The following is a 26,379-nucleotide window of genomic DNA, read 5'->3' on the forward strand; positions in this document are numbered from 1 at the left end:
ACTAAATATTTTCATTGGTCCATTTTGGATTTTGAAAGGAAAATGATAGAGAGTAAAAAATAAGGGCTTAGAAATCAAATTGTCTTGGATTCAAATCCTGGCTCTGCTATGCACTAGCTTGGTGCACTCAAGCAATTTAGTTAGTTCTCAGTTTCAGTTCCTTTTCTGTAAAATGGAAATAATAACACCCCTACTTTTTAGACTGTGTAACTATGATTAATAAACACACATATTTGAAATATTTGATATCTGAACAAATTTTGAGAGAGCTGATCAGCCTCTCTCTCTCTGAATTCTGCACTTAATTTTGCATTTATTTATTTTCAAATTGAAAAAAAGTATTATAAGCACACAGTGAAACAAGCGCATAAAGCAAAAATAAGTCTACCTCCTACCCCAGGGCCCCATTCCCCCTCTCCAAATGTACATCTTCCCACTAAATTCTTCCAATTTCTTATTCTCCCTAGGGACGCAATTAATGCACACTCATACAAATCCATGTATATGCATGACCATTCAGCATCTTGTTCTTTTACATAACAATGTACCTTAGCAACTATCCCGTTAAAGTATATATACAGCTGCCTCATTCTTCCACCTGGCTGGACTCTACTTTAGGGATCTGCCAATGTTTATTTGACCAGTTCCTTGTTGATGAAAATTTAGGTTTTTCATGTTTTTTTTAAACCATTATTACAGTAAACATCTTTGTACATATGTCATAGTACACATATATAGTAATACTAGTATAACAATTTTATGGAAAGGAAATCATTGAGTCAATAATTTGTTAATTTATACATGCAGAGTTACTGTTGGGAATTTAATGGAGTAATTCAGATAAAGTGCTTAATGTAGGGTCCAGCATATAGCAAACACTCAGTAAATGTTTTGTATTATTAGTAGGGTACCTATGACTCTCAATGCCTGCAGGCAAAGTAGTATCCAGCAACCTCAAGGAAGCTCTCAAACAAAGACAGGCAGGTGCTGGCTGTCAAGAGTGTGAGCACTTTGGGCAGGTGTACGTGGGAACAGCAAAAAGGATCAGAGGGGATGCGGGCAGAGCACTGATGGTGCCTCTCCAAAAGCATTCATTACATTATTTCATTTTTCTTAGAGTGACATGGATGTCCTTGGAAATGGTCTTACTAGACTCAATAATTATGTTTAAGGCTGAAATGATAGATCATTCAGTCAAATGATCATTTTTGTTCTGCATGATATAAAATAACCAGTATGACTTTTCATGTTTTAGTTGCTTTGGCAAGTTTCAGACATTTTTACATAGGCATTTAAGGCAAAGTAAGTTTAAGCCTTACTACTTCATTCAGTTGGTAATATTTATGACTGAAATTAGAACATTCAACCACCTTCTATGATGAGAAAGCCAATAAACTGGAAACTGGCTTATAAGCTCCAGTGTCAGGCATCCAAGCCTTTGGCATTAGAGTTGATGTACTGACTCTGCTTTGTGGTTCATGCCAAAGAAGGGGCCTCACAAATCCCAGTTTTGAATTGGATTTTTTCCTCTTTTTGTAACAAACAACACTCTATCTGTATATTAGGAAATATTCTTCTTCCCTACTGAGTGTTTAAAGGTTAAGCATTCAAGAAAGGAGGAAGATTTATTCTGGCTTTTTATTTTCACATATTGGATTGCTTTCTTAGTGTTTACTGAGCATTCAAAATGTGAAAACATCTAAAAACAAAGATTCCTTGCTTCATGTCCCTGAAGCAAATCATGAGAAGAAAAGAAATCATTAGCACTAATTAGATATTTATTTATATTTAAAGGAGGACAACTGTGTGTTTTGTTTTTTTTTCCAGGAAAAAAAAATCAAGGTATTCAACTTCCTTACCCACCACACTATCATATGAAAGTTTTGCACGTACACTCTGAGCCTCGCCTGGAGCTGTGCATCCTTATGGGTGCTCTGCCACAATGTGCATAAAGCATGTCTATTGTCCCACCTGCTTTCAGGGAGATGATCCAAATCTCAGAACCCAGATTCTCCTTATAGTCCTGGCTGCAGAGCTACTTCTGCTACCAGGCTGTTTAAAACATTTTGTGAACAGTGATTGTTTCTAATGACCTGGGTGTTTGTCAGTAAACAACAATGAAAATCAATCCCAGAAGGCAGGAGGAACGTGAGGAGGCTGCTGGGCCCTGGCTGGTGGGCTGGCCCTTGGAATGACCATAGGGCTCATCTGGGATGACTGCTGGGTGCGCTGGCATTGGGTGAGTCTGGCCCTCCAATGGTGCTGAGGCCTGGCCTGGGCAGCTGCCAGGTGCTGGTGGGAGGAGTGGATGTGAGGCCTGGTGGGGGTGCTGAGATGGGTGGGGTTCCCAGCGGGTCATGCCTGCTTGCACTAGCAGGTTAGATAGAGATTTCCAAAATGGTGCCCACCAGAGCCGGTACTGACAAGATAGCCTGAAATTGCAAAAATGGCTCCCACCAGAGTCTCAGTCCCCAGAGAGCATCCCAGCTGGTTCCTGCCTCTTGAGCAGATGCTTCAAGATTAGCAAGTAGGTTGCCTTCACCTATGGTCCACGCACTTTTCTATCTGGTGTTTTTGAACTGGTTTTGGGGTTGAGTGAGTCTGCACATGAATCCTTTAATAGGTTTTCCATTCCTTGTAGTTCTCTACTTTTCCTAGATATATTCCCCACTGGTTTTCAAAGCCAGGTATTTTGGGGTTTTGTTTCTCCTGTGCAGATTTAAGGGTTGGAGTGCCTGGTGTGGAGCCCAAATTCCTTGCTCCTCAGAGAAAATAACTATCTTTGAGATTCTTCCTGATCATGGATGACCACAGTGAGAATGTGGCGTTTCTCCTTGGTGTAATCCTCTCTCTGTTTCTCCTACCCTCTCAACACCATCCTTTCACTCTTTGTTGTGGAGACTGTGTTCATCCAGTTATCAGGTCCCTTTAAGAAGAAATTATTCTGCATGTAATTGAAGATTTGCTGTGTCTTTGGGAGGAGGTGAGTTCAGGATCTTCCTGTGCCACTACCTTGAGCCCTCCTCTCTTGTATCAGAATACAGATCCCCTTCGGTTTTCCTCCTACTTCTTTGGCAATAGTTTCTAAACTGAACTTCCACACTTCGTGAAAATGCTCATCTTAATTCACTGCCCCCGTTCCCACTACTTAGAAGTCACTTTCTCCTAGGATCCTTCCCTGACCCCAAAGTCTAGGTAAGGTGTTTTAGAACTTTTCCTAATGCTGTAACCCCCAGCGCTTCTGTCCCTTCCCTCATAGCAGTTATCACTTTGTAGGCGACAGTGGACTTACTGGTCTCTATTCCTCACTGGACTGTAAACTCTTTGTGACACCAGAAGCCATTGACCTTATTTATCTCTGTAATCCCAGTAACCTTAAGACAGTGTTTGGCACATGGTAGGTTCATAACAATTGGCTAAATCAATGACTAATTCCCTGTCTCATTCCTGGCCTATTTCCTGTAATTCAGCTGCCTGCTAAGCATTTCTAACTCAGTTTCTAGCTGTACCTTTGCTTCAACACACCCCAAACTGAACTCTACTTCCTCCAAAACTCCAGACTTGCTTTGCTGTCCACGGCAACACTATTATTCCAATCCTTTGGGCCCCAAACCCTGGTATCATCTCTGGTTCTTCTCTCTCCTTTGCTAGCCACATCAACAAAAGTTGACAAGCCCACAGAGTCTACTTTTTCAAAGTCTCCTCAACCTCTCTTTTACTATTCTCACTTCTACAATCCTAATATAAAAGATGTGTTACATTTTGACTAGATGACTAAAATAGATAGTCTTTTGGGTTTCAACCTCCAATCTCCCTCCAATATATCCCATTATTAAATGAATTTCTCTTTAGTTCCAGTTATATCACTTCCTTGTTCAAAATCTTTAAAGATTCCATTTTTTACTTTGTTAAAAAACTAAATAGCCTAACATTTAAGGCTTTCACTATTATGGCCCTGACTTGGCTGTTCATCTTAATTTCTTATTATTTTCCTATTAAGAATGTGATGCTTCAGTCAAACTACACTGTTCTACCAGCAAGTCCTGTACTTTCCTACGCGGGCACTTTTGTTCACTCTCTGCCCCATTAGTGGAGCACCCTCCTCTCCATCCTTTTTCTTCATATGTTGAAAGCCTCCTCATGCATCAAGTTGCATGACAGAGGCTGCCTCCAGCATAAAGCTTTCCCTGATTTCACTTGATGAAATGTGGTATCTCCCATTTTTAAATCTCCAGAGTTCTTTGTCTCTCTCATAGCTTTCCCGTGTGGTATGCATCAGTGCCACATCAGCACTTACCATTTATTACAGCCATAATGACTCTAATACTTTTTTTCTCTTCCTGTAAATTCAGTGAAGATAAAGATGACGGCCTCCTTGTTCTTGTGTCATTAACCTACCCCAGCATCATCTATAGCTCCCCTTGCACATGGAGATACATATATATATATTTGGCAGAATGAAAAGGTCTCATGCACTCACTGCCTCCATGAAGAAAAGAACAGAGAAATATTCATCCCTGTGCCCTCTTACCTGCATAGACTCATCAAGAAACATACACTGAGACACTGATCATGGCTGTACTTTTATATTCCCAAGGCATCTAAGACGTCTCACTCCTTCAGCTCATAACCCTTTTGTAAACTAATTAAAACTAGAGACATTTGGATAAGCTCCGTGCTCCCCTGCACATCAGGTGGACCCCCTTTATGGAGTTGTACACTTACTAAAGGAGGCTGCTCCCAGGATCACTTGCATCCCTATGTCTGCTGGGACTTCAGACAGACCCCAACTCCTAGACAACTTCAGAGAGCCCAGCCCTTTCAAGGTGTATTCGTGTTCACATTTCCAGATTAAGTGGCCAGCCCCTCTTGGACTTGGGAATAAGAGGAGGTTGTTCTTAGCCTGAACAAAAGGGATCTCATGCCTGCCTTGTTCCCTAGGGAGAACAAACATGGCCATGTTTGCCCTCACCAGAGCACATTTGCAAGCTGAAAAGGACAGGGCAAATTCATCCCTTTCCTGTTTAGAGTAATGGGGAGCCCAGCTGGGGTGGTTACTGGGTTCACAAAGAAACAGGCAAAATTTTGGCAAGTCTTAGGGAGACCTAGCAACAAAACCCATTTCTCCCACCCCTTTCCCATCCATTTAAAATGCAGGTTTCTTCAAAGCAGCATGAAATCCCTGGGAATTTCTTGTGCCCTTTCAACAAATCAGCTCCATGAAGGAAAATGACTCAGTCTCCTTTGCCCCCAAAAGCTAGAGCCAACTCGGGCTACCAGCAGTCTTGGCTTCACAAAAGAACATTTTGCCCCAGGTCCCCTCCCCTCTCTGACTCCGATCAGTCTCCTTGCTGCTTCAGACGGCATCAAAGAAGGCATGTGTACTCTGTTTAATTATCACTGCTCTTCTGGAAATGCCTTTTTGATGGCCTGTATGTGCAAATGTACCCATTTACAAATGGACACCTCTACTTGTCAAGTAGGAGAGGCCAATGCAAAAGAAAGAACTCTTCTTCCTTTACATTGAATGAACTTTTTTGCAAATGGAGCAGATCGGCTCTGGCCAATTATAAACTGGTTCTGCTGACTTTCAGCAATTTAAGTCTGTTAATTAAATTGGAAACTACTTGCCTTCTGTGATTTAGAAGAAAGGATTTATAAGTTGAAGGTATACATATTTTAAATAAAATGTGCCTGCTGATTCTTTGTCTTGGTCTGTAAACCGGTCCTGAGTTGTCCTGAAGCAAGAGTGCTGATGGAAACTTGAGACCCAGACACATTTCACTGCCTGATGGATGGGCGAAGCCACCCAGCCAAGTTGCCTCATTTTTCTCAGGAGGAGGAGGGGCTGCACCTCTGCTCAGAGGAAATAAATCACAGGGTCAGAGGTCAGAGGTCATGAGTCTATAAAGCTTTATGACCTGTAGATGACAGTTATTTCTCTCGGATGGAGAAGCAGGAGAGAGAAAACTGTTCTTATTCTGTTTCTTATGTCCTATCTCTGAGTTTAATTTCCTTGTTACATTCAGTCCCCAAACATTGCTTTCTCAGCGTTGTTATTATTTAGTCTTCCCTATCTCATTCCTTTTTACTACTGTTTGCTCCAGCATCCTATTTACCTTTTCTCAGTTGTGCTATTACTGTTTTATTTGTTTCAGCCAGCTCTTCAACCTTCTTCAGGAACTTACTGTTAGGGACACCTTGCTTACCGATAAATTCTTGCCTCCTTAAAGAAATGCTGAATTAAATTATAGAGATAAACTCTTTGTGCTGTTGTAATTTTTTCTATTATTAATTTAATTTTCTTAATTCAATATTTATTTTTGTATTTCTACATTTTATTTTGGCTTAGATGAAGGGATAGGGACAGAAGGGGAACGATACTTACACTGCATTTTTTTCCACATTTATTTACAATTCTTGCTTTCTAATTTGTTCAAAATTTAAAAGGTTTAGATAAAAATTAGGCTTAAAAACCATTATAGATTTATTCAGAAATTTTAAGAATAAAATGAACCTGAGCCCACGTATGTATATAATTTATTTGGAAGAATATATTTCTGAAAATGAATGGAGATGTCCATTTCAGTTGTTTAAACAATAAAAGAAATAAGAACAAAATAAAGAGGAGAGCAGCAGAATTCAACAAATCCCATACATACTTCAAAAAAAAAAAAAAAGAGTCTGGGAGAGAAGACCAGGGGATCAGAGGCAGAAAGAATGTTACAGAGCGAAGGGGGGATGAGTCATGTGCTCCCCCACATCCATCACTACCCTCATAAACTGTCAGCTTCGTGCTGCAACATCTCAGCTAGATTGAAAGCTCGTCTGAGACAGCTCTGTGCCTTGCGTGGAGCTCTGTATCTAGGCTCTAGCACAAGTCCTGACACACAACGAGTACTCATTAAGTGTGTGCCCAATGAGTCAATAACTGAATGAAATTATTAAACACTTATGATAACGGAGCCCTTCATACTGAAGGGTTGGACTGTCACTTATCAGTTTTCTGTCAAGCTGTAGCTCATGTCATATTTCTAGTGGTCCTCCACCTGTGCTGTGTTTTCTCACTTCAGGTTTCACACACTGTTCTTTCTGACTGAAGCAGACCCCATTCTCCACCCACCTTTACCTAACGGTTCAGTGTTCACTTTAGATGAACTTCCCCAGGGAGCTGGGTGAGGGGCTGCAGCACAGAGAATGCATCAAACTCTATGGATTTGCATGTTGACTTGTCTGTACTTCTCTCTAGACTAAAGGTTTCTTGAATGTAAAAAGAATCTTACATATCTCTGTACTCCCAATGTCTGGCCCAGAGCATGAGGCAGAGTAGAAACTCAATAACATGCTTGTTGAACTAATAATGAACAAATGAGCACCAAGAACAATAAAAAGAAATGGAAGGGCGAGAGACGTAAATAATGATGAGAAGGGGTGTACTGCTGCAAAGAGCTCATCTGCACTTACCTTGAGGATACAGGTAAGATAAATCACGATCTTACCAGAAAGTTGCATTGATTTTGATGCTAGTACCATGCTATGTGGACCATCTGATTGGAAACGTCTGCTGTTCTGGGAGAATAAAGGTAAGTAATGAGGTTGGTGAGAATAAAGTGTTCAGTTGGGATACAAATGACTAGAAGGCATATGAGAAGCACTGTGTGTGGGCACCATCCTGGCCATGAATGGAAGACAATTTGTTGAGTTGTCCCCCTCTGCCTGCTGGAAGTTATTCCCTGTTACCCTCTTAACATGTTCCTTCTCCTCTGGTTAGATTAACATTTTTATTGACTCCATGAAAATACCTTATTAGTTTCTACCTCACTGTCTTTTCTCACGTCCCTTTTTCTTTTCCCCTTTCTTATTCACTTATAAATGATCCTTCAAAGATCAATTCAGGTTTCTCTGCCTCCAGGAAATTATTAATATTTCCAAACTAAGCTAAGCCTGTCATCTTCAGAACACCTGCAATATTGCCATCTACATTACACAACTAATATGGGATATAATTAAGAATAATGTATTTTCTACTGCTTTAGCTACTCACTTTGTCTCCTAACCAGACTATAAACTCCTTCAGTGCAGGGATTATAATTCAGACTTTTTGTAATCCTTCAAAGGACTTGGCCTGATAACGTATTATTTAGTTAATGAATACTTGCTGATTGAGGAAAATGGGTTTGTAGATAACTTTAAAAATATATGTTTATGAAGTAACATGGTTCTCAAACAGCTTTCTGATTGTCCTTCCCAAATTTTTGCCTTTGTTATAAAATTTGGGACTTTCTGGTTCTATAGTTCTATATGTATATAGGTATATATGCATAAATGTGGTTATAGAGAAGCAGAAAGAGTTATTTTACTGTTTTATTGTAAACTTCATATTCAGGAAGTTCTTATACTTGCAAGCTTCTTTTCTGTTATTCATCCCTAAGAGGGTATGATAAATCGTTGTTTACTGCCCTTTGAATAATACACTGTCACAAATGCTACTTCTGGTTTTCTCCTTTCCCAGCTATCCAACCTTAGCCCCTTCAGACATTTAAATGCCATGAACAGATGCTCAATAATATTACTTGGTGACTGGGCATAATTTATAGTGCTTATTTCTGGAAGTAGATGAAAATAGAAGCATTATGTATTTTTAAAGCTTTTCTTTCACATATGGCATGCTTCACAGGGAGGGAGGATTTGGATGAATGGATAGCTGAATGCAGCTAATACTCTCATTTCAGTCTCATCTAAAAAGAGGGGAAATATAGGAAACATAGGAAACATCAGAATGGAAGCTAAACTGCGCAAGATGCTATTTTACTGTTAACTCAGACCCTTCTTACGCCAGATGGTGTTGGAGGAAAGCTTTGTTTTCTTGATGATGGGCATCTCCTTTAAATTTTGCTCGCCGGACATGTTTCCTGTCTCCTTGGCGTTCACAGACACTGTGGTCTTCTTTTACACACCTCTTAGATGCAATGGCTGGTCTGGCATTTCCAGGCACTGTATACCCTTCTGACTGGTTCCCTAGGAAGGGAATCTGTGCTTCTTGATCTATTAAAATCTTCAAGGATTCGAATAACCATGCATGCTACCATAACACCCTGTAATAGCACTCCCCACATTAAAATGCCATTTACCTATTTTCCTCTCTCTCTGAAATCCACACTGTGCACTCCTAGTTATCAGGAACTCTTTCTGATTTATCTTTTTATTCTAGTCTGGCATATGGCAGATGCTCACTAAACATTTCTTGAGTACACGAACAAATGAAGACCAGAAATTCAATCTACTTTGATATTTAAAGGAAGTCATTATACTTCCTGGAATCACATGGGATAGAGGGAACATTTTTTTATAAATAGATGCTTATGCTGTGTCTGGAGCACAGCACATGTTACCTCATTCAATCTTTTCAAAAAATTCATGAGCTATTCCCTTATTTGCCGCCATTTGTTGGTTATTTACCTACCTGATATACACTATGTCCTATCTTTCAAAATATTTTCTCATTTAATATTGTTAATGATTCTATGAAGCAGGTACTACTATTCCTATTTTTAAAAGAAGGAAGCTGAGGCTCAAAGAGGATATGAAATGTTTGAATCCAAATCGCCTAACTTTAAAACCCAAATATTTCCTACTTGGCCATCATAAGAAGGACACAAAATGTTTGGGACAAAGAGGTTATTTATGTGACTTTGCTGCTTTCTTTGTTTTTCCTCTGATATCTGTATGTACCACTTTCTCCCTGTGTACCTTGCATTAACTTTCTTCCAGACAAAATACCTTATTATTTACTATAAAATACAGAGAAACCTTATTGGCCATCTTGTAGGCTGCTAGTCCAATGTTAAGTCAATAAATACATTCCTTTCACTAACAATCCTTGTTTCAATCAGTTGTGACCAGATTCTTAAAGTCACATTCTAGAAAGCTTGACCACCTTTACATAAGGACCTGCCGTGGCAGCATTTCCCAGAAGGAGCCTGTGGGTCTGAAAATTGCTCAGAATTTTATCAGTGGTCCAGTCACAAACAGAAGATGCTCCCAAAGATAAGCATGAGCCCTTCATCAGTACAGTAATTTTAAGCACAGCTTTACAAAAGCAGCATCAAATTCTAACTGGATCTACTAAACGTAATTTAAGGAGCCATAGTGGGCTAACTCTAATGTACTGTTATATCCAATATATAAGCACAACATTGCATGTAAGCAAGTGTGTGTGTATATAATGTGTAAAGTGGGGGGAGGGATAAGGATGTGGGAGTATGGTGGTGGACTGAAAACATTATTTTAACTTTGTTTTTTGTACCATAACAGACAGGTTTTGGTATTGCCCCTCAAGAAGGACATAAGAGTAGAGAAAGAAAGAGTAATTAAATAAGCGAAAAAGAGAGAGGTTGCCATGCTAGTAAAACTGGATCCTGAGATGAAAAGAAACTTAGAGGTCAGCTAATACAACTCCCTAAGCCAAGGGGAATACTATTTCCATTGACATCACTGAGTATCAACTATCCTCAAAAGGATAGATCAGAAGATTATCACTTTTCATTTTGCAAAGATGAAGACAGAGACAGGAAAAGTCAAAACTGTTAATGTGGGAAAGGTATGGGTAGGATATATCAGATGCAGTCACCTAATAGCAGAATAGCAGACTTAAAGGAACCTCCTGAACTGAGAGATGGGTGTGCGCTTGTAGCATTTACACGGCACAGATGGAATGGGAATTAGACTTCTTGTCCTGAGACCTAGATTCTAGGCTAGTCTGCATCATTAGCTAGCCACGTAGCACTAAGCTGCACATACGATTTCTCATCTGTGAAATGAAGGGGTAGGACTAAAAGATTCCTAAATTATTTTCCAGTGATAAATTACATGATCCTACAGAACATATTTCCTTCTGACAATGGGATCAACTGTAGAATATATGACTCTAAGGTTGTATTGATTAAAAATAAAAAAATAGTTTTGGGGGGTGTTGATCACTACTTCCGCAAAGAACTAAATTTACAATCTTCTTTGCACCACTGGAGCCTTAATCTTGATACAATCAATAGGTGTGCTCGAATGTAATTTAGCCCCCTAAGCTCTACCTCTTGATTAACTCTGTGCCAAATGTTTCTATTTTTGTGCCTGTGCAGTGACCAACCTAGACTTGGCACACATGCTGAGCGGAACTGGCTAAACTGAAAACTATGGCACAGGTACCAGCGAAGCCTGCAGGGGGAGAGCTGATACCCCAGCTGTTGCCAGTGAAGCCCTGCAACTTGACAGGAGGTTTAGATCCCTCTGTACCCCTAAGGATGCCTCAGGAATACCTGAGGCCAGTCTAGACTGAAGCAGCTCAAAGTCCAGACATTGTGGCAGCGCACATTAACCCAAAGAATTTGAAAAGGAAGCAAAGTGTGGATGGTTCTCTTTCAGAATAACAACTTGTTCCTGAAGGATATCCCCCCACAGCTCAGAGGCAACAGCAACAAAGTGGCACAGCTTTCCAGTGTTCAACAGAGCACGTGAACAGACACTGAGGTCACTGGGAGTCACAACAGCTGGGTAGGAACAGGACCGTTCCTTTCGGGTATGTGAAGTATGTAATCATTTCTCCTTTTCTGGGATAAAGATCCTTCAGTCTTCCAAAATCTGAAGATGAGGAAAGCTGTAAAAAAAAATGTGTCTGGGTGAAATGTTATGTGCTGAAGGCGCTGTTGGACCAGCTACAAATGAAAGTCCTGGATTACATACAGATTGGTTTTCTTCCCTTGCTTAGTATTGTTAGCAGAATGGACCAGTCAACAGTAACTAGCATCTTGGAAAATCTGAGCAGCTGGTTTGGAGAAAGAGACTTTATTCCATAAATGAGATTATAGCTTTATGCTTTATTGGCTTGTCTTGGAAAACCTTTATTACCTGAGGATCGTTCACTAATTAGGCAGCTTGCAAGAAGGTGCTCTGAAGGGAGGCTTTCAGTGGACAGCAAAAATGACGAGAGGGTTCCTGCTTTGAATTTACTAGTCTGCCTGGTTAGCAGGCATTTTCACCAATGTGATGTGGATGATAAGCTATCTTGATATAGCTGAACTCAGGGACAGAAGATACATGTGATGATGGCAGTCTGAGGAAGGGCAATGCCAATCCAAGTGCAGATTGCATCACATCTTCAGCACAATGTGAAAGGTCCTCATCTTAACCTATGCAACTCAAGTTGACTTTCAGAAGATAGATTGTATTGATTTGAATATCTAAAGTAACTGGAAAATGCCACCCAGTTTTTGATGAAGAGTTTAAACAGTTTTCTGAAATCACATGCTTTTAAAACAAATCAAGTGCCATTTACTGATGAAGCATCCTGCCCAGAAACTGTATGATGAAATTTTACAGGAGATCCTTGGTGCTATTACAGTGTTTACTTATATACATACATATAAAAATATATTGAAAATGTGAAAAAAATTGCTTTCAGGGATGTCATTCTTAAGCTTTCTATTACATTCTCTGCTGATAAAAATTATGTCATTATTGCATTTTCCCCATAGACCTGTTTCACATCTTCTTCTCTGAGCCCTACATTTTTCTTTATTAGAAACTTGCTTGTTCTGGCACCTCTTACAGACTCATTGTTGGGTTAAAGAGGTGCTAATATTCACAAGGATGATACCAAAGCTATATGCACCTTTTTCGGGTTGTGCACTGCACCAGGGCACCAAACTGAAGGAGCAAGTGAGGGCTGCAAGCTCTGTGCCTTTGTGCAGGTGCATCCAGCTGAAAGCAGGCAAGACTCTCTCCAATTCACTCTAAGGTGTAATAAGGGCTTGAGGTGTCCTGGGAAGTGGGATTCATCCATTTGCTCCATGATCTGAAAAAGGTCTGAATTATACTAACACCATGACTATCCATTCCTCAATGTCAAGCGTGTATGACAAAACGAATTACAAGGGACTCTTTTTGAGGGGCTAAAAAAGAAATGACACAAATCAGTTCCACTTAAGGGGCAAAACATTCTAGGCAACTCAGTAAACTTTGCATTGGCCTATTTTGTTGGAATAACAGCACATTGTCATGGGAGGACAAAATTTATTGGTCAAAATTTCCTCAGGGCTAACTTGCACTGAATCCCTGCTGAATGATCTCAAAGGAGTAAAACAAATTACATATATTGCATTAGGTCTTAGCATGTACGGTACAGTCAAAGGTGATTCAAACACTTGTGCAGGTGCCACGCCCCGCAGAGAAAGGAAAATCTCGTTAAAGCACTTGTTGATATTCTCTCTCTCACGAAGAATTTGATAGACTTTCTGCAGATACTCAGCAATCTATATATGATTTGGAATGAAAATGGGTTGTGTAAGTTGTCCTAGAATTTCACAGAAAATGTAAATTGTCCACGCTCTCTTCCAAATAAAATCAGACTTAAAATGGTTCCCATAGCTCTCCCTTCAACCATAAGATGTTCCCATTAGTGCCAATTAATGTTGAGACCCTGGCAGTCTGTGTGCATGATTCATTAATGAGAAGCTTCACTTACAGCTGAGAAAGCAATGCGATGGGGCAGCTGTAATAATTTCTCACTCCTCTACACGGACCCCTGCCCTGCAAACTGCTGACTTCTCACCACAGATAAGCTTCCTTCCCTTTGGCCTATGGTAGTGTGTGCTCAGGGGACAGTGGACAATGGCAACAATGATGGTGAAATTCTGCCTAACATTCCAGCTTCCACGCTTACTTGAGACCAAATGTGTGACTGTGACTCTAATTTTCCCTTCTCAAATGAAATTTCTAACTCAAATTAAGGATGGTACGGGGAAGGAGCCGAGACCTCCGTTACTCTCAGTACATGGCTTTTCTACAAGGTATCCACTTCATCAACACCCTTTAAATCTGTAGAATATACTGCTATTCCTATTACTCACATGACTCCAACAATCAAACTGTCTCAACTAATTTATGTCCAGGCTGTGTCAAAGATGCTGGTGTTTACAATTTATATATACATGTATTTAATTATGCCTGAATATTTCATAGCTATGACTCCAGATACTACAGTTATTTATTAAATGGTACAAGCCAAGTTACCATTTCCCCTCCTATCCAGATGCTTCCTTTTTATTCTCCAACCTAAGCAGGGGAACAAACGAGAAGTGACTAGATGCTGAGTGCCAGCCAGCCTCCCAAATCTGCACAGTGAGAAGAGTAGGGAGAAAGTACCCCCAAGTCCAAGAAGCCAAGTCACAGTAACGCTCTTCAGGGGCTGAAAAAGGGGCTCTCTCTGCCTCTTAGGGAAAACACTCAAGGCCCAGCAAGACCTTTTATCCATGAACCTGGCTGGCAACTTTCTCCCCACTTCTATCTTCCTGATTCTGGAAGTGAGCATGGAACGCTCAGCAGAGTTGTTTCAAGCCCTGCTTTGCTTAAAGCAGTATCAAACCCTGAACAAAAATCCTTTAGTTTTAATATTAATTTTCATTTATTTCAAGAGGGAGCTGGGCTGAAATACAATTTTTTACCTTCTACAAATAACAGTGCAAGTAACATTGAAAGGGGAAATGTTTATGCTACTTAGGAGAATCAACTGCTTTTCAAGCACCATTAAGCGCTTTAGAAATAGTACATTTCATCAATATCCCCACTGAGCTATTAACAGGCAAGTGACCTCAGACAAGTGCCTAAACCTCTATAGGCCTCAGTCTGCTCATCTGTAAAATGAGAGCACTAGATTGGATTTTCTCTATGGATCCCTATGGCTCTGAGAGGCTATGATTCTATATATTAATTGCAAATGACTCTTACCTGGGTGATAAAAAATCAGTGGCCTGAAACACTCTTGGAATCAGGGCTGTTTCCAGTTTTTTTTTTTTTTTTCCTAGATGAGGATGGAAACAGCAATCATTACTTGGGGCCTTGGGGGCTACTTGCTTGTACTCAGGCTTTCTGAAAAGTTGAGATGCATTAATTGGCTATCTTCTGGGTCTAAATCTGCTTCTAAATTGACTGGGGATTTTATATTTTCCCTATGAGGTCCAGTGATGGCTAGGTACTTAAAAGGAGTTATAGTTAAACAAGGAGACATAGTTCTGCTCCCTGGAGGGCTCTAACTAGAACAAACCTCAACCCTGCTCAAGCCTCTGGTAATTTCATGGAGAAGGCAAGGACCAAAAACTACCCAGGGAAGTTATACATTTCTGATATGTGTAAATAAATTGAGGCAGAATTTTACATATCTCATAGAGTCAAGATGATGTCAAGTAAACTGTATTAACTAAACTATTTTATTTATTATTAACCATCCACACCCAAAGTGGTGAAAGCTATCCACGAGGCTATATATCCTTTTGTATGTTTGTGACTTGTCATTTAAAAATATATATATATAAATACCTGGAAGGGTTCAGTGGTTATAATGCTGTTTGTTTTTAATAAGACTATGTAGTCAGATTAAGCTTAGGTTAATAATGCCAGTTTGTTCCTTTCAGAGCAAAACAAAAGCCCATGGACTATGGACAGAAGTTTCCCTGGGTAAACTGTGTCCTTACAAAGCTCGACTGCAAAGGATGATGGGACTTTGACTCCGATCCCTCACTGGCTGTATCCCATTGGACTATAACCCATGGAATAAGTGCTATAATTTCATTTCTTGTGCAAACTATTCAGATAACCCTTCACACAGAATAATAGCTTCTATTAAAAATGTGTATTCTTTCCCGAAGCCTTTTCTCTCTCTAGTTTTAATACGAAACAATATTAGCGCATTGGGAAAGAATTACTGTCCTTGTCAACATCCTTAGGGGGCCTGATTAATACAAGAGCTGCTTCCTCCTGACTAATGATAGTACAGGTTGCAGAAGCCTTCCCCAAACAATTGTATAATTCAAGTCCTTTGTATCTAGTGTGTTTTTGACAGACTGGTCAATAGTGCCTGCTAAAGAAAAGTATTCCTCTCAATTTCAATCACAAAGCAACCTCTAAGGAAATTCTCAAGTCTGATATGCAGGCAAGATGTAAAGCCTCAGATTCACCTCTGACACTCTTGTCTCAATAGAGATGTTGAATATGAAAGAGGAGCCTATACAAGGAAATCTGGAATATGAATGACGGGGAAAGGTCACATACTATAGCACAGAGGAAGACAGCCAGATCAACAGGAAAAAATCTTAAGTTCTATTTCTACATGATAACACAAGTAATAAAAGTTATAATGTATTGAATATTTATCTAATGCTATAAAATCTTCTAAGTGCTTTATATATATTAACTAATTTAATTCTCATATAAACCGTATAAGCTTGTTAGTAGGATTATAATATGTAGGTAATTTTGTCTAGTATTTATTTTACTTGATATTGTTTTGTTTGCGTTTTTCTACATCATTTTTTTAAAATTTGATTTTTAAAAGCTATTGACATTCCATCATTTGTGTAATATACAACTTTATTCATTCATTTCAGTATTGCAAACTTGGCTTGGAAATTTCCCCTTTGGCAAGAAAGAGCAGAGAGGATTCAAAAGATATAGCAGGGGGAAAAAACACATAGCAAGGTACAGATAAGCAAAAGGTATAAATTTTATTGTGTAACTTCTCAGTGGTTTCAATAGAGTAAGTGTCTTTTCTTTGATAGCTCTTTAGTTATGTTTGTGATTGTGCCAAAATGGCTAGTGATAGATTGGGCGCCTATTACAAGTTATATTGTGTGCACCACATCCCCATTCATATATTGAAATTCTAGACCACAGTACTTCAGATGTGACTGTATTTGGAGACATAGACATCAAAGAGGTAATTAAGTTTAAATGAGGTCATTGGGATGGGTCCTAACCCATGCTAGGACCATTTGATTAATATCCCCACTGTATTTGGAAATAGGACCTTCAAAGATGAGATTAAGTTAAAATGCCTGCTAGTGGGCCATAATCTAATCTGGCCGATAGCCTTACAAGAAGAGGAATTTGCACGTGGAGACAGATCCCAGAGACACACACTTGCACAGAGGGACAACCATGTGAAGAGGCAGCAAATGAATGGTCATCTTCAAGCCAAAAAAGAGTGACCTGAGAAGAAACCAACTCTGCTGGCACTTTGATCTTAGATTTCCGGCCTCTACTATTGTGAGAAAATAAGTTTCCATTGTGTCAACCGCCCAGTCTGTGGGATTATGTAATGGCAGCCCATCCGGACTAATCAGTGCCATAGAGCACAAACACAGTGTTAGCTATCTTTAATTTAGCCATTTCCCCTTTAATTAGCTCAAAGAAATTTGCATTGAGGAAATAAAATAGGTCTTAATAAGCCCTTAGGACATATGTCTTGAAAGTGCTCAAAGTCACAGACCTAAGCCTTATTTCCATTAAGTCATTTTGTTAGAGCAGGCAGAGAGCTAGATATGAGCAGAGAAAGGGGGGAACAGGCCAGGTGGCAGGAATCCATGCATCTCGTAAACAACAGGGGTCCTAGGGACAAACAGAGAGAACGAGGAACCTCTGGACCGATAGGAAACCACATATTTTGTGGTGACAGGGGTCCTAAAGGCAGACAAAGAAAGAGGGGAAAAGGCAGGGATCTCTGGTGTGTGAATGTAACTTTTGCTCATTATGCCCTCATTATAATGAAATTAGCCTTGCAGATAAGAAGTGCCCATCGTGCATCAATGCCATGACACTTCCGATCCAGACCAAATAAGGACAAAAATCCCTCCTCCCCTCGGAAAGGTGAAGCTGTGATGAAAATCAGGAAATACAACCCCAAACCCCTCCCTTTCCAATGAATATTCTGTCCATTCATTTTTACACCCAGTATAACCAGCTTGCCAAAGAAACTCAAGGCAGTTATTCACCTGAGTCTGCCCATTCTCCCCTTGAGAGCCTACTATAGCTTAACAAATCCTGGCTTTGCTTTCTTGACCTCTATGTTTAATCTCTGAATCCTTCCTGTGACAAAACAAGAACCTATTCTCCAGTAACAGGTAACAGTTTAACCCTAGTTATTTAGTAACAACACTGAAAGTCCACGCGGAGTGTCTAGCAGAAGAAGTGTGACTTTTACTGACCTGTCTGAGCAGCATTCAACGTTCTTCAGTCCTAGAACCAATGGACATCATAGCACCCATTGCCACGGACACCCCTTAGGCCCAATCACGGTGAGACTCAGAGCAGTAACAACACAGAGAATTAACTTTCAATAGCCCTGCCTTTCTGTGGCAGAATTGGGTCTTGAAACAGGCTCCCCTGACAATTTGTTTGCTTTTTCACTGCATAGACTTAAACAATTTTAGAACATTCTGGCATTTGAGTATGTATTAAATCCTAAGTATGTGGCTAGTAAGTACTGTGCTTGAGGTAGTGGGCGAAAGGCCTGCAATAATGCTGACACTTAGGTGAACTTACACTTTTTCTGAAGGAATCCAAAATCCCAAATAATAGATGTGTGATCTGGCTACATTATTATGCTGAATGGTCCTTATGCATCCTGGAAAACGGCCTGTTTTTAAATGGTATCTTTTAGATGCTTGACACACAACTCTTCATGACAGTGCCTTGATTAAACACTCACAAAAGATAAAAGCATATGCTATCATTTTTAAACATAGAAGAGATGCAGTTAGTCGCATATTCACACACACATACACTCACATATACATTCCCTCAGACACGGCCGTTGGTTACCCACTGTAGAGTTTAATCACTTTCAACATAGAGAAGTATTTTCTTATATGGTTGATCTTAATCTCCACTGCAGCAGTTTATCTATTTCTTCCTTTTAGGTCCTGACTACAAAGAGAGAACAGCTGGTCCCAATTCTTTTTATGTCAGTTTTTCACATACGGGGGGACTTGGCGTGGTGAAATGGGTCATGCCTGTCGATGACGATAGCAGACGTGAATTTTATGTAACTTTGATTCTTTTAACTCCCAGCACCTGGGAAATAGAGGGTGGGGAATAACTGGTGTTTGGCAGGATTTCACACATTGCCCGTAATCTTTCCTTTCAACAAAAATTTGTCCTCATTAGATTTGTCCTAATTATTTAGTAAAATGTCTAGAGAAAAATACACAAAATAATCAGTAACATTTCTTCTGTTTGTGATTAGAGAAAACTCATGAAAAAGATACAACAAAGTCTGTCAGATTCTTTCTGTGTTGTTCATCGTTTGTTAAAAATATGTTATACACTTTTTGTTAAACACTGTTGACCCTTGTGATTCTTGAATTGTTAGCTTTTAGAATAGAAATAAAGGATTTGCAGGTTTGGCTTCTGTGGAATAGCTTAGTTAGATCAAACCTCCCACTGGTAACAGTAAACAAAATTTAAAAAACAACCAACTATTTGAAGGCACCGAAGGGTGACTAAAAACAGGCAGAAACTGGAGAGGTGAATACTTTTAAAAGATGAGCTGATAGGTAAAACTGGCCTGTTGTGGTTCTTTGCCTAAAAATTATCAAGTATAGCAGAAAGAGACAACTTTACAATGCTCGAGGTATCAGATAATATAGCTTGGGATTGTCAGAGCAGTCGGGATGTTTGGAAGGAAATGTTGAAAGGGAAGGGACTATATCGGGGATGAAACCCAAATTCAACGTGTAAAATCTATCCAGTCTCTTGGCTGACGACTTAACTAATTGTAGGGGAAACAGAGAGGTCCAGAAAAATACAAAAATGGTGAAAGCTGAAGTTACGTGAGTGGAGAGTTCAGCAACTGCCAGTGTAAAGATGACAGAGTATGACTATCAAATTAAGTGCCTGCTAGAATTAAAAAAACAAAAAAACACTCCGCTGGATATGTCTATTACCTGACTGTGGTGGTAGTACCATAGGTGTTTGCATATGTCCAAACTCAAGTTATAGACATTAAATATATGCAGTTTTTTGTATATCAACTATACCTTTAAAAAGCTGTTTAAAAAAACACTCCACAGATAAATATAACAGAATTCAGAGTCCTTACAATGTATCATTCATAATGTCCAGTATGGAAATAATAATCTGTAGAAATCTAAAAATAAAAGAAAATGTGACCCTGGCTCATGAAAAATCAATGGAAGCCAATGTCAAGATGAGCCAGATGTTGTAATGAACAAAGATTCTAAAATAACATATAAATATGTTTAAGTTCTTAGAGAGAAATATGTGCATAATGAAGGAACAGATGGAGAATTTCAGCACAGAAATAGAAACTAGTAAAAGAAAAAAAAAAAAAGAGCAAAATGGATGGGAATTATAGACCTGAAAAGTATAATGAATGAAATGAAATATTCCCTGGAGGAGCTTCAAAACAGGTTTGAGACGGTATAAGCGAGAGTTAGTGAACTTAAAGAAAGATTAATAGAAATTATCCAATCTAAAGAACAAAGAGAAATGAGAGAGAGAAGACATTTGAACAGAGCCTCAGAGGCCTGTGGGACAATAGCATTAAGCCTAACAGACATAATTTGAGTCCCAGGAGGCAAGACAAGAGAGAACAGGATAGCATAACAACAAAAACAAAACAAACAGAAACAAATAATGGCTGAAAACTTCTCGAGTTGGTGAAAAACATCAATTTATAGGTCAAAGAAGCTCATGGACAGAAGCAGTACAAATGTAAAGAAAAACCACACCTGGCTACTTATTAGTCAAACTGTTGCAATCCAAAGCCAAAGAGAAAATCTTGAAAGCAGTCAGTGACACAATGCCTATAAGGGCAAGCAATAGAAATGAAGGTAACTTTTTAAAATGTAGGTGAGACAACTGAATGATATTTTTAAAGAGTTAAATAAAAAATAAAAAATAAAAAAATCTGCTAAATCAGAATTCTATACAAGAAAAGTATGCCTCACAAATGAAAGTGAAATAAAGATTTTTTAGAATAAAAAAAGTGACACAGAATTTACTGCCAAAAGACCCATACTATAAGAAATGCTAAATGAAAATATTGAAGCTGAAGGAAAATGGCACCAGGTGGTAAGTAGGATCTATGAGAAGGAATGAATACCTCTTTAGAGTATATGTGGATAAATATACAAAATATAGTGTATATATATAATCTAGAGCTATCTATATAGTTCTATCTATCTATCCATCCATCCATCTAGCTATCTATCCTTAAAAGACTTAGGATAGTTTAATGCAAAAATCACAACACTGTATCATATAGTTTATAATGATGTACATATATATGCAATGTATAATTTTACATCATAGTAATAATAACATAAAATATTCGGGGAGTGATAAATGCAACAAGACTGTTGCATGGTTCTAATATTTTATGTGAGTTGATACAGGTGTAGCTCCAAGTAAATTATGATAAGTAAAAGATTTATATAATTCTCAGAGTAACCTATCAAATAATGCAAAGAGATACAGCCAAAAGGTCACTGGAATATTAAATTTTTGGAAAAACCTTCCAAAAAAGCAGAAAAGGAAGAAAAAAAAAACCCACAGTGATCAACTTAAATCCAATCATATCATTAATTACATTAAATATAAATATAGTAAGCACTACAATTAAAAGGCAGAGATTGTCATACTGGATACAATAGTAAGACCCAGCCACATGTTATCTACAAGAGACACCCTTTAAATACAAAGAAACAAATAAATTGAATGTAAAAGGATGAAAGAAGATAGCCCATGCAAAAATGGCTCTATTTATATCAATCAAAATGGAGTTCAAGACTAAGCACATTAACAAAGATAAATATGAGCAAGAGCATTTCATAATGATGAAAAAGGGTCAATACATCAGGAAGTTATAGCATTTATGAATTACATTGCATCTGATAACAACAGCTTCAAAGTACAAGAAGGGACCTGAGACAATTGAGAAATAGTAAAGGAAAGAAATCAATTAAACTAAAACATTATTGTATATTTTAATAGTTTGCTCTCAATAATTGATACGACAGCTAAGCCTAAAATTATTAATAACATATAAAAGATACAGAAAATCTAAGTGGCCAAGTTGTCAACCATCTTGACCTCACAGACAGTAATAGAAAGCTACATCCTACAATGATAGAATATGCACTCTTTTCAAGCACACATGGATTGTTCACAAAGATAGGCATATGTTGGTTATAAATTCAAAGGCTGAAATCATAGAACAATTGTTCTTTGAGTATAATGAAATTGATTTATGAATCAGTAAATGTTTAACAATTAAATGATATACTTTAACCATGAGGTAAAGAAGAAATTGTAGGGGAAAACATAAAATGTTCTGAACTAAATTATAATAAAGAAAATATATCAAAATATGTTTGATGCAGCAAAAAAGCATTTAGGATGATTTTGTTGTTGTTGCATTTTGCTTTAAATATTTATATTGAAGAGATTTAAAGTTTTAAGATAAACTACTACAATATCCACTTTAAGAAAGCAAGCAAGTTGAATTTAAAATAAGTAGAAGGAAAAAATAGACATGACATCAATAAGATAAGAAAACATAGAAATACTGAAAATTAAGCAAAAAAAGAGCTGCTTCTTTGAACATATTAAGCAAAATTGATAAACACCTGGCAAAACTGATCACATAAACAAAGAAAAACCTAAATTACCTAATCAAGAGCAAAAGAGGAAATACCACTGTATATATTAAGATGTTATGAAGATAATGAAGGAATATTATAAAAATTTTATGTCAATAAATTTGATAACTTATATGATGGATAAATTCTTTACAGAGCACTGCTCTCTAGAAAAAGGAAACAAGAATAAATATAAATCTGAGTAGACTTACACTTCTCCAAGAAAATAACTGCTATTAAAAAAATGCCTCAAAGAAAACTCCAGGCTTAGTTTTAACTAGTGAATTCTATCAAACATTTAGTGAAATATAACGCCAATCTGAAGCAAATTCTTTCAGATAATGGAAGAGGAGAAAATATTTCCTAACTCATTTGATGGAGCCAATACAAACTTGACAGGAAAACCTCACAAAAACATTATGAGGAAATTACAGAGCAATAGCTTTCATAAACACTGTGCAGAAATCCTTAACAAGACATTAACACATCAAACACAGTAACGTCTAAAAGTGATAACACATTGTGGCTGTATTATTCAGGGTTCTCCAGAGAAATGAAACCAATAGGATGTTATGGAAGCTGTCAAATCCCAAGAACTGCAGGGTGGACTGCCAAGCTGAAAACTCATGAGAGTTAATGGTTCCAGTCCAAGTCAAACGCCTGAGAACCAGGAGAGCTGACGTTGTGGTCCCTTTCTTAAAGGAAGCAGTCTCAAGACCCAGGAAGAGTTGGTATTTCAGTTAAAGTCCAAAGGCAGGAAAAAAGCGACTGTCCCAGTGTGAAGGCAGTCATCCAGGAAGAATTCTGTTTCTCAGGGGATGGCTAGCTTTTTTGTTCTATTCAAGCCTTCACTTGATTGGAGCCCAATCACATTAGAGAGGACAATCTGCTTTACTCATCCTACAGATTTCAATATTAATCTCATCCAAAAACACTCTCACAGAAACATCCAGAATAATGTTTGCCCAAATATCTAGGGACCCCATAGCCCAGTCAAGTTGGCATATATTAACCCTCCATCACAAATTCACCCCCTGTCAACTTAGCACCCTTATGCATCCCCTTAAACCATACTTAATCTCCTAATAAAGACAATAACAAGGTCATAATTGTGCCTAACATTATACAACTGCCCAGAATACAGCCAAAAATGCATTAATCCCTTGCCTAGAAGAAGAGATAAAGTCTTTGAGTGGTATTTACTCTTCTTCTTGAAACCCTGTAACTTAAATACTGTGATGTAAAGATAATGGTATTTAAATACTATGATATGAAGTCAATACATTTTATATTACTTGATAATAGAGGAAAGAAATATGTTAAAAATACACATAAACATATTTATAACAAAATAAGGAAAAATACTCGTGACAATTACTGTCTTCATTTCTGTAACTGGTCATGTGGTTATGCTTCACATTTATTCCACCATCCATTTTGTATTTCCTATGCCTTCAGCAAGCACCTCAGCTGACTCTGGTTCTGTACCTGGTGGAGCACTCAAACTCTCATACCTGAACAGTCTAGGCCATTGGTAGTCCTGCCTGGATTGGATTGTTGTGGTTTCCACTGACCCTAATCACAGGGCATGGTAACACTAAGAGACATTCTAAGGATCTCCTGCATTCTAGATACATTCTTCCTGGAGCAGTAGCCCAATTTCCCCTTGGTACTCATAATCTGTCACCCCATCTGTACAGTAACACATTTATTGCCTGTTGATTCAAAAATATGAGTACAAACTGGCTGGGTGGCAGACTTACTTTCCAGTTCAATGGAATATTGTGTCCCCTGGTGGAAGTGTCTCTCCCTTTGGAACTAAGACCTCTAGGTCAGCAAAGCATAAGCTCACAGGAATAGAAAGCAAATATTTTGCTAGGGGTAATAATAGTGAATGGTGCTACTCTCATTTCCACCCCTTGATTCCTAGACCATGAATCCGAACTATGGGAGATATACACAGCCTTCCAGAGAACCTTGTTCGAGCCTGGAAGGTACTGTTACCTAGCTAGTTCTATAAATGAGACTTCAAAAGGCCATTCCACCATTCGTTCAAGCCAGCTGCTTCAGGAAAGTGGGGAATATGGTAAGACCAGTAAACAAACTTCTTTTGAAGTAAGTTCCTTGATTATGCAATGCGTGTGTTATCTACTGTCATGCTACTATAAGTCCATGGATGATAGTTTTGGCTGTAGCACTGTTCTCAGGGAAGGAAAATCCACACTCAGAGTGAGTGTCTATTTCAGTAAGAGCAAAATGCTACGTCTTTCATGATGGATGCCATCTAATGTCTAATGTAATCAACCTGCCATCAGGGAGCTGGATGATCACCCTGGGGAATGACACCATACTGAGGGCTCAGAGTTGGTCTCTGCTGTTGGTGGATTGGGCACCTACCAGTGGCCACAGCCAGGTCAGCCTTGGTGAATGGAAATCCATGTTGCTGAACCCATGTATAATCTCTGTCCCTGCCACATGGCCATCTTGTTCATGAGCCCACTGGGCAATGATGGGTGACAGGGGAACAAGGCTAACTGGTATCTAATGGGCTATCTTAACCATTTGATTATTAAAATTCCCCTCTGCTGAGGTCACCCTCTGGTAGGTATTCACTTGGGATACAAATACCTTCAGGAATTTTGCCCATTCAGAGAGGTCTATCACATATCTCTTTCCCAAATTTCCTTGTCACCCAATTTTCCAATCATGTTCCTCCCATGTCCCTGACCATCCAGGTGAATCACTGGCCACAACCCAATATAAATAAGTACATAATTGTACATCTAGCCATTTCTTCTTCCAATTATAAGTGAGCAACCAGGTCCAACTTCTCACAGTTGTCTATGGGAAGATTTGTCTTCACCATTGTCCTTCAGAGGTATCTCAAAATGGGGCTGCAGTTCTGCAGCTGTCCACTTTAGGGCAATGCCTGCATATTGTGCAGAATCATCTGCAAACCAGGTCCAAGTCTTCTCTTCATCTGCTAATTGATCATAGGGAATTTCCCATAAGCCACAGGTGCAGACTGAGAGAGAAAAATAGGGTAGTATGAGTGGGGATCATGGGCATTTTGGCCCCTTCTTCATGTAACTTACTTGTGCATTCAGAGCTCTCTTGGTCCTGATGCTGTACATACCACTTCCATTTTATGATGACGTGTTGCTGAGCATGACCAACTGTATGGCTTGGTGGGTCAAATAACACCCAGTTCATGAGCAGTTCAGTTAGTGTTCTATGGTTAAGAGTTCAATCTCTACTAAGGCCCAGTAGCAGGCAAAGTTCTGCTTCTCAAAAGGAGAGCAGCTATCCCCCAAGGACTGCGGGACTTTGCTCTAAAATCCCAAGAGCCTGCTTTGGGAGCCACCAATAGGGGACTGCCAAAGGCTCCAAACAGCATCCCTATCTGCCACTGACACCTCAAGTCCCACTGGATCTGCTGGATCACATGGCCCAGGCAGCAGAGCAGCCTGCACAGTGGGCTGGATCTGTTGCAGAGCTTCATCTGGGCTCCACTCAAAACTAGAACATTTCAGATCACTCACTAAATGGGTTGGGGTAACACTCAAAATGAGGAATATGTTGCTTCCCAAATCCAAAGGGACCCATTAGACATTGTGTTTCTTTCTTTTTTTTTTTTTTTCAGTTGTAGGAGGGACCAGATACAACAACTTAATTTCACCTTAGAAGGGATATCTTAACATGCCTCACTGTAAGAAATTTCACTGAGGCGTAAGGACCCTGAATCTTGGTTGGGTTTATGTCCCACTCTCTGACATAAAGATTTCTTACCAGTAAGTCTAGAGTCATTGCTACTTCTTGCTCACTAAGTCAAATCAACATAATGTAATCCATTGCATTGTGGAAGAAGAAAGCAATCAAGATCCTCGTGAAC

The 26,379-nt window shown here is 38.9% G+C and overlaps 1 long non-coding RNA gene and 1 pseudogene across 1 annotated transcript in view; one reads left to right on the forward strand and one right to left on the reverse strand.

The window, feature by feature from the left end:
• Positions 1-26,379, reverse strand: part of LOC123619709 (uncharacterized) — a 558,614-nt gene that overhangs the window by 12,796 nt on the left and 519,439 nt on the right. The window lies entirely within an intron of this gene.
• Positions 7,422-12,062, forward strand: LOC105077070 (gem-associated protein 2-like; annotated as a pseudogene).

Source organism: Camelus bactrianus, chromosome 6, assembly GCF_048773025.1.
Source record: "Camelus bactrianus isolate YW-2024 breed Bactrian camel chromosome 6, ASM4877302v1, whole genome shotgun sequence".
Lineage (NCBI taxonomy): Eukaryota > Metazoa > Chordata > Mammalia > Artiodactyla > Camelidae > Camelus > Camelus bactrianus.